Here is a 9,837-nt window from a genome sequence, read left to right on the forward strand (position 1 = left end):
GCACACACGCAGGCAGGAATGCACACACACAGTTTGTTTTCACCAATGAACACACCAGAGTTTAAGGACATAAAACTTAGACGTTAAAACATTTGAATAATTTCAGAATAAACTGTCCAAAAAACACTAACATTGAATTCCCAATAAAACATTTATCAGCAGTTAAAATGAATACCTGATTGAAGTTTGTCATTGTATGAAAAAGTTAAAAGTCCATAACTCTCTACTTATTAACATTATGTGGCAGTTTGCTCAGAATCACAGTAAAAACAAATATATCTCTAAACAAGTTTTTGCCAGTAGTACACCTCAGGTCTTCTCTACTCTTATAAAAACATATCTCAACTTATCTGCAGGCCACAAGCACCTGTCACAGTGAACAATAGCTACTGTATCCCACAGCTCTAGTGCTCCCCTCATGTAACATTCCCCATTTGGCAAATAAATACGTTTATAGAGTGACAGCTCTCCTCATGGATAATCGACATTGGAATCCCTTTCACCAATGCCTTAGTGTGCTTACAATTTTATATGGAGCCATTAAGAGTCCACAGTGTTCTGCCTTTGCATACTCAGAGCAACATGAAAGGAGAAAGGTATGCTGGGTAATGATGATGACAGTTTCTCTGTGGCCCCACCCCTTTATCAGTCTCCTACACAGGGAAGCCAGAACGCAGGCAAAGAGAGAGAGACAGAGAGCGTGGGGTAGAGGTTGGCAGGGAAGAGTGAAAGACAATGTACGCGTGTCTGAGTGAGTGAGTGTTTGGCTGATGAAAGTGTGTGTGTGTCTCACCATATTGGAGCAGGCGCTGGCAAACATCATGTATTTGGGGTTAAACTGCAGTGTGTTGATTGGCCCTGAATGCTTCCCATCCAGAACAGCTATTTTCATCCCACTCTCTGAGGGTTAGTTCGGTGGTTATTGATGATGGATTGGGGGAAAATAGTTATACAAACCTCTGGACTTATTGGAGTTCAGATAGTAATAATATCAGTTAATAGGGTCAAATGGCAAATTGATTTGGGTGACCCTAGAATTGTCTTGAGTCAGACTTGAAATTGTGTTGAGTTGTTCTGATATTAGATTTCCGTGCATCAGGGAGGGCTGGGTAAGACAGCCTAGTTTGCCAAGTTCTAATGTTGGGACTTGGAAGTGTTGGGCTCACCAATCATGACAAACTTTGAGTCTGGGGTGAAGCAGCAGGCCTCGAGTGAACTACCTTTACTGTTGTTGTAGCCCTACAGAACACACAGGAGAGACACATGTCTAAGAAAATATCTATGTATTTACTAGAGATAGTACATGGTGTGAGCTATTTGCATACTAGTACATCTGTGTGTGAACATGCACATTAGATCCATCAGTGCAGTGTGATAACAGTTCTCTCACTGAGAAAGTGTGCAGCATGGATCCATTGAATGCATCTAGGATGCGAATAGTGCCCCCATTGGTAGAGATGAGAATCTGCTTCCCGTCTCTGCTGAACTTCAATCCATTTCACTCACACACACAGCTGAACTGAGTCTCAAAGGAGGCGAAGGTGCCCTGAACACAAGAAAACAACACAAACTGACTTAATGACCTCACCTCAGGGACTATCACTGAGGTTGATCATCACATTACAGTATATTACAAACAGTTAACAATAACACGTTTTATAGACATTTTCACAGTCTTACCTTGTCAAAGGAACGTAGGGCACACAGTTTAATTGCCTCAGAGTTGACCACAGCAGCGAATATCAGGCCCTCAGGATCAAAGGAGCAGACAGGCTTCCCCCAAAAGATTAGTAAGACCCTGAGACAAACAAACACATATTTCAAAACCTGTTACATTATATAACATATCTCTCTGTAATATATATATATATATATATATATTATAATGGTGCCGGAGGGGATGGCTGTCGTTTTACGGGCTCCTAACCAACTGTGCTATTTTGTGTGTTTTTTCGAAAAGAGCTTCTGGATATCAGAACAGCGATTACTCATCTCGAACTGGATGAAGATTTTTTCTTTAATGAGTCCGACGCGAAGGATATACAGTGGGGAGAACAAGTATTTGATACAGTGCCGATTTTGCAGGTTTTCCTACTTACAAAGCATGTAGAGGTCTGTAATTTTTATCATAGGTACACTTCAACTGTGAGAGACAGAATCTAAAACAAAAATCCAGAAAATCACATTGTATGATTTTTAAGTAATTAATTTGCAATTTATTGCGTGACATAAGTATTTGATCACCTACCAACCAGTAAGAATTCCGGCTCTCACAGTCCTGTTAGTTTTTCTTTAAGAAGCCCTCCTGTTCTCCACTCCTTACCTGTATTAACTGCACCTGTTTGAACTCGTTACCTGTATAAAAGACACCTGTCCACACACTCAATCAAACAGACTCCAACCTCTCCACAATGGCCAAGACCAGAGAGCTGTGTAAGGACATCAGGGATACAATTGTAGACCTGCACAAGGCTGGGATTGGCTACAGGACAATATGCAAGCAGCTTGGTGAGAAGGCAACAACTGTTGGCGCAATTATTAGAAAATGGAAGAAGTTCAAGATGACGGTCAATCACCCTTGGTCTGGGGCTCCATGCAAGATCTCACCTTGTGGGGCATCAATGATCATGAGGAAGGTGAGGGATCAGCCCAGAACTACACGGCAGGACCTGGTCAATGACCTGAAGAGACCTGGGACCACAGTCTCAAAGAAAAACATTAGTAACACACTACGCCGTCATGGATTAAAATCCTGCAGCGCACGCAAGGTCCCCCTGCTCAAGCCAGCGCATGTCCAGGCCCGTCTGAAGTTTGCCAATGACCATCTGGATGATCCAGAGGAGGAATGGGAGAAGGTCATGTGGTCTGATGAGACAAAAATAGAGCTTTTTGGTCTAAACACCACTCGCCGTGTTTGGAGGAAGAAGAAGGATGAGTACAACCCCAAGAACACCATCCCAACCGTGACGCATGGAGGTGGAAACATCATTCTTTGGGGATGCTTTTCTGCAAAGGGGACAGGACGACTGCACCGTATTGAGGGGAGGATGGATGGGGCCATGTATCGCGAGATCTTGGCCAACAACCTCCTTCCCTCAGTAAGAGCATTGAAGATGGGTCGTGGCTGGGTCTTCCAGCATGACAACGACCCGAAACACACAGCAAGGGCAACTAAGGAGATGCTCCGTAAGAAGCATCTCAAGGTCCTGGAGTGGCCTAGCCAGTCTCCAGACCTGAACCCAATAGAACATCTTTGGAGGGAGCTGAAAGTCCGTATTGCCCAGCGACAGCCCCGAAACCTGAAGGATCTGGAGAAGGTCTGTATGGAGGAGTGGGCCAAAATCCCTGCTGCAGTGTGTGCAAACCTGGTCAAGACCTACAGGAAACGTATGATCTCTGTAATTGCAAACAAAGGTTTCTGTACCAAATATTAAGTTCTGCTTTTCTGATGTATCAAATACTTATGTCATGCAATAAAATGCAAATTAATTACTTAAAAATCATACAAAGTGATTTTCTGGATTTTTGTTGGTGCGCGATGTCTAATATTAAGGAGGTCTCGAGGTATTGCTCGCCTGAGATTGAGTTCCTCATGATAAGCGGTAGACCACACTATCTACCAAGAGTTTTCATCTTTATTTTTCGTAACCGTCTATTTACCCCCACAAACCGATGCTGGCACTAAGACCGCACTCAACGAGCTGTATAAGGCCATAAGCAAATAAGAAAATGCTCATCCAGAAGCGGCGCTCCTAGTGGCGTTTTACCTAATTTCTACCAGCATGTCACATGTGCAACCAGAGGAAAAATAACTCTAGACCACCTTTACTCCACACACAGAGACAAATACAAAGCTCTCCCTTGCCCTCCATTTGGCAAATCTGACCATAATTCTATCCTCCTGATTCCTGCTTACATGCAAAAACTACAGCAGGAAGTACCAGTGACTCGCTCAATACGGAAGTGGTCAGATGACGCGGATGCTACGCTACAGGACTGTTTTGCTAGCACAGACTGGAATATGTTACGGGATTCATCCAATGGCATTGAGGAGTTTACCACCTCAGTCACCGGCTTCATCAATAAGTGCATCGACGACGTCGTCCCCACAGTGACCGTACGTACATATCCCAACCAGAAGCCATGGATTACAGGCAACATCCGCACCTAGCTAAAGGCTAGCGCTTCCGCTTTCAAGGAGCGGGACACTAATCCGGACGCCTATAAGAAATCCTGCTATGCCCTCAGACGAACCATCAAACAGGCAAAGCGTCAATACAGGTGTCACACCCTGGCTCTGGGACTCTATATGTTGAGCCAGGGTGTGTGCATTCTATGTGTTCATTTTCTATGTTGGGTGTTCTAGGTTGTCTATGTCTATGTTTGCATGTGTGACTCCCAATCAGAGGCAACGAGTGTCAGCTGTCGGCTGGTTGTCTCTGATTGGGAGCCATATTTAAACTGTGTGTTTTCTCTTGGGTGTTGTGGGTTTTTGTTCCGTGTCGGTATGTTAACCGTTGGACTTCACGAGTCGTGTTTTGTTTGTTTGTTAGTACTTTAATTAAATAAAGTCATGTTTCTTTCACACGCTGCGCCTTGGTCTACTACTCCTTACCCAGACGATCGTGACAGAAAAACCCACCATACCAGGACCAAGCAGCGTGTCCAGGAACAGGCAACCTGGACGTGGGAGCAGCGTCGGAGGGTCCAGAGGCAACCCCAAGAAATTTTTAGGGGGGGGGCACACGGCATGGACGACGGGGCTGACGGAGGCAAAGATGGGGCGAATCCAGGAGGCCACCAGGCCAGGGGTACACCGCCCTGTACGTCCTGTGCGGATGCCTCACACAGAGTGTGTGAGGGTAGGCATTCAGCCAGGACGGGTGGTGGCCGCTCTTCACTCCAGGTCTCCTATCCGTCTCCACAGCCCGGTTCGGCCTGTCCCTGCTCCACGCACCAAGCCTACGGTGTGCGTCGCAAGCCCAGCCCGGCCTGTCCCTGCTCCACGCACCAAGCCTACGGGGTGCGTCGCCAGCCCGGCCTGTCCCTGCTCAACGCACTAAGCCTACGGGGTGCGTCGCCAGCCCAGCCCGGCCTGTCCCTGCTCCACGCACCAAACCTACGGTGTGCGTCGCCAGCCCAGCCCGGCCTGTCCCTGCTCCACGCACCAAGCCTACGGGGTGCGTCGCCAGCCCAGCCCGGCCTGTCCCTGCTCCACGCACCAAACCTACGGTGTGCGTCGCCAGCCCGGCCCAGCCTGTTCCTGCCACTCGCACCAAACCTACGGTGTGCGTCGCCAGCCCGGCCCGGCCTGTTCCTGCCACTCGCACCAAACCTACGGTGCGCGTCGCCAGCCCGGCCCGTTCCTGCCACTCGCACCAAGCCGGGGGTGCGAGTCGTCAGCCTGGTCCAGCCCGTTCCTGCCACTCGCACCAAGCCAGGGGTGCGAGTCGTCAGCCTGGTTCAGCCCGTTCCTGCTACTCGCACCAAGCCCGGGGTGCAAGTCGTCAGCCTGGTAAGACCGGTCAGCTGCTCCACAACGGAGCGTAAGCTATCCGCTCCGTCTATGTCCAGTCCAGATCCTGCCAGCGGGGTCAGACCGGACCAGGGGCGCTACGGGGGTATTATGGAGGGGTGGTGGTCAAGGCCGGAGCCGGAGCCGCCTCCGAGGAGGAATGCCCACCCAGCCCTCCCCTGTTTGGGGTTTGTTAAGACGCGGTCGCAGTCCGCGCCTTTAGGGGGGGGTACTGTCACACCCTGGCTCTGGGACTCTATATGTTGAGCCAGGGTGTGTGCATTCTATGTGTTCATTTTCTATGTTGGGTGTTCTAGGTTGTCTATGTCTATGTTTGCATGTGTGACTCCCAATCAGAGGCAACGAGTGTCAGCTGTCGGCTGGTTGTCTCTGATTGGGAGCCATATTTAAACTGTGTGTTTTCTCTTGGGTGTTGTGGGTTTTTGTTCCGTGTCGGTATGTTAACCGTTGGACTTCACGAGTCGTGTTTTGTTTGTTTGTTAGTACTTTAATTAAATAAAGTCATGTTTCTTTCACACGCTGCGCCTTGGTCTACTACTCCTTACCCAGACGATCGTGACAACAGGACTAAGATTGAATCCTACTACACCGGCTCTGATGCTCGTCGGATGTGGCAGGGGTTGCAAACTATTACGGACTACAAAGGGAAACCCAGCCGCGAGCTGCCCAGTGATGCGAGCCTACCAGACGAGCTAAATGCCTTTTATGCTCGCTTCGAGGCAAGCAACACTGAAGCATGCATGAGAGCACCAGCTGTTCCGGACGACTGTGTGATCACGCTCTCCGTAACCAATGTGAGCAAGACCTTTAAACAGGTCAACATTCACAAGGACGCAGGGCCAGACGGATTACCAGGACGTGTATTCCGAGCATGTGCGGACCAACTGGCAAGTGTCTTCACTAACATTTCCAACATCTCCCTGACCGAGTCTGTAATACCTACATGTTTCAAGCAGACCACCATAGTCCCTGTGCCCAAGAAAGCGAAGGTAACGTGCCTAAATGACTACTGCCCCGTAGCACTCACGTCGGTAGCCATGAAGTGCTTTGAAAGGCTGGTCATATCTCACATCAACACCATTATCCCACAAACCCTAGACCCATTCCAATTCGCATACTGCCCCAACAGATACACAGATGACGCGATCTGAATCGCACTCCACACTGCCCTTTCCCACCTGGACAAAAGGAACACCTATGTGAGAATGCTGTTCATTGACTACAGCTCAGTGTTCAACACCATAGTGCCTACAAAGCTCATCACTAAGCTAAGGACCCTGGGACTAAACACCTCCCTCTGCAACCGGATCCTGGACTTCCTGAGGGGCCGCCCCCAGGTGGTAAGGGTAGGCAACAACACATCTGTCACGCTGATCCTCAACACTGGGGCCGCTCAGGGGTGCGTGCTTAGTCCCCTCCTGTACTCCCTGTTCACCCACGACTGCGTAGCCAAGCACAACTCCAACACCATCATTAAGTTTGCTGACGACGCAACAGTGGTAGGCCTGATCACCAACAACGATAAGACAGCCTATAGGGAGGAGGTCAGAGACCTGGTAGTGTGGTGTCAGGACAACAACCTCTCCCTCAACGTGAGCAAGACAAAGGAGCTGATTGTGGACTACAGGAAAAATAGGGCCGAACACGCCCCCATTCACATTGAGGGGGCTGTAGTGGAGCGAGTTGAGAGTCTCAAGTTCCTTGGTGTCCACATCACCAACAAACTACCATGGTCCAAACACACCAAGACAGTCATGAAGAGGGCATGACAACTCATTTTCTCCCTCAGGAGACTGAAAAGATTTGGCATGGGTCCCCAGATCCTCAAAAAGTTATACAGCTGCACCATCGAGAGCATCCTAACCGGTTGCATCACCGCCTTGTATGGCAACTGCTCGGCATCCGACCATAAGGTGCTACAGAGGGTAGTGCGTATGGCCCAGTACATCATTGGGGCCAAGCTTCCTGCCATCCAGGACCTATATACTAGGTGATGTCAGAGGAAGGCCCAAAAAAATTTCTAAGACTCCAGTCACCCAAGTCATAGACTGTTCTCTCTGCTACCGCACGGCAAGCGGAACCAGAGCATCAAGTCTAGGTCCAAAAGGCTCCTTAACAGCTTCTACCCCCAGGCCATAAGACTGCTGAACAATTAATCAAATGGCCACTATGTACATTGAGAGCTAACCTGTACCCCCGCACATTGACTCGGTACCAATACCCCCTGTATATAGCGTCGTTATTATTATTTTATTGTGTTACTTTTAATTTAATTTTTTACTTTAGTTAATTTAGTAAATGTTTTCTTAACTCTATTTCTTGAACTGCATTGTTGGTTAAGGGCTTGTAAGTAAGCATTTCACGGTAAGGTCTACAGCTGTTGTATTCGGCGCATGTGACAAATCAAATCACATTTTATTGATTTGTATTTTCCTAAGCTCATCTGAAGAGCAAAATGACTGTGGCTTCTAAAGCTGCTCTTACTCACCTGACAGGTGGGAGAGTGCAGGTCCCAGAGTCGTATGGTCATATCCAATGATCCCGAGATAAACATGTCATCCACCGGTGACATGGAGAGAGCAACAACCCTGACAACATCCACAAAGTGCAAAATCAATGTTAATGTCCAAACAACCAGTAACTGTATATACTGTAGAAGTAGTCTACTTTGCCTGCTTGCAAATGTGTGCTAAAAGTGGGGATGTTTCATAGTATTTCTGATTATCTTAACTTATCACCACCACCAATGAACCATTTTATTTTTTTATTTTTTTACAGAAAACCACGGAACCACCACTGCAATATAGGCCTACACTCTTAGAAAAAAAGGTGCTATCTAGAACTTGAAAGGATTCTTCCGCTGTCCCCATAGAATAACCCTTTTTGGTTCCAGGTAGAACCCCTTCTGTGCCTAGGTAGAACCCTTTTGGGTTCCATTCCACAGAGGGTTCTACATGGAACTCAAAATGGTTCTTACTGGAACCAAAAATACTTCTACCTGGAACCAAAAAGGGTTCTCCTTTGGTGACAGCCAAAGAGCCCTGTTGGAACCCCTTTTTCGAAGAGTGTACTCAACAAGTTCAACCTGTTCAGTGTACACCATTTAATTCTGTACTCAAACATCTGCCTGGTATTCAAGATAACCCGCAACATAGCACCACCAACTTTGAAGGTTTTCGCCAAACCTTTGCTCAGACTTAAATAGCAGTGTTCCAAGAACCTCCATCAGGGGTGACTGTAGTATCCTCAAACAGACACAAGAGGGCACGCCACACTCATTTTAGATACCAAGGGGTCTTTATTTTCATACGCTCACACTCACATCACTATCTCCTTTGCCATCTTCCATTTATGGCATTTCAACATTGACACAGAGGGGCACATCACACTCATGTCTTTTCTTGGAACTCCATCCATACACACACAGTACTGTAGCATTTGTTTACAGGCGTCCAGCTGAGGCCTTCGATGGATCATGCTGCACTGAGATTGGCACAGGGGTATGTATATACAGTCCTTTTCAGTGAGGTGGCAAATTAGTTGAACAGGAGAATAGGATGTAGTTGCTTGTGGAGGGAGAGAAGTGGGTTGAACAGCTGCAGTGAAGCTGATTGGTTGCTCTGGCTCATCACATCTTCTTGATTAAAATAAAGAGATACATTTAGAAATTAGTTTAACACTGCCATAGTTCAACAGCTGAAAATCCTTCATTAACATACTCCCAGAGATAGCAAGACATTCAGTATTCACTGAATGAAGTAGCCTACCCATCCCCATTTACAATTTCATTCATCAATGAAATAAATTATACTATAGCACATTCAATGATGTTATTATTGTAGACTACAGGCTACTCCTGTATCTACCTTATACAATACCATAATCATTGAATGAAGTAGCGTACCCATTCACATTTACAATTTAATTTATCAATTAGATAAATAATACTAACACATACAGTTCCATTATTGTAAAATAGGCTACCCCTGTATCCACACTATAATAGGATACGGTTATGATTGAATTGGTCTTGTCAGGCATGATTTTAGGTCTTCAATCAAAGTTGTATGTTATACCTCGTTTCCCTCCTTCAGGGAAAAGTAGTTATGGATCCCCCATTCAATTCAGCATACAATGGCATGTAGGGGTTGTATATTACAATGTAAAATATGTTTATATCCTATACTACAATGGCATGTAGGGGTAGTGTATTACAATGTAAAATATGTATATATCCTACAGTACAATGGCATCGTCTCCTGAGTGGCGCAGTGGTCTAAGGCACTGCATCGCAGTGCTAA

At 46.8% G+C, this 9,837-nt stretch overlaps 1 pseudogene across 1 annotated transcript; it reads right to left on the minus strand.

The window, feature by feature from the left end:
* Nucleotides 1-645: 645 nt before the first annotated feature.
* Nucleotides 646-8,878, minus strand: LOC311134062 (WD repeat-containing protein 82-like; annotated as a pseudogene). The gene is made up of 7 exons: nt 8,859-8,878; nt 8,025-8,124; nt 1,681-1,798; nt 1,391-1,546; nt 1,167-1,239; nt 794-900; nt 646-675 (listed from the first exon to the last, which is right to left on the minus strand). The product of its transcript is annotated as a WD repeat-containing protein 82-like (transcript).
* Nucleotides 8,879-9,837: the final 959 nt, after the last annotated feature.

This window comes from Coregonus lavaretus (genome assembly GCF_964263955.1).
Source record: "Coregonus lavaretus genome assembly, chromosome: 8".
NCBI classification, from domain to species: Eukaryota; Metazoa; Chordata; class Actinopteri; order Salmoniformes; family Salmonidae; genus Coregonus; species Coregonus lavaretus.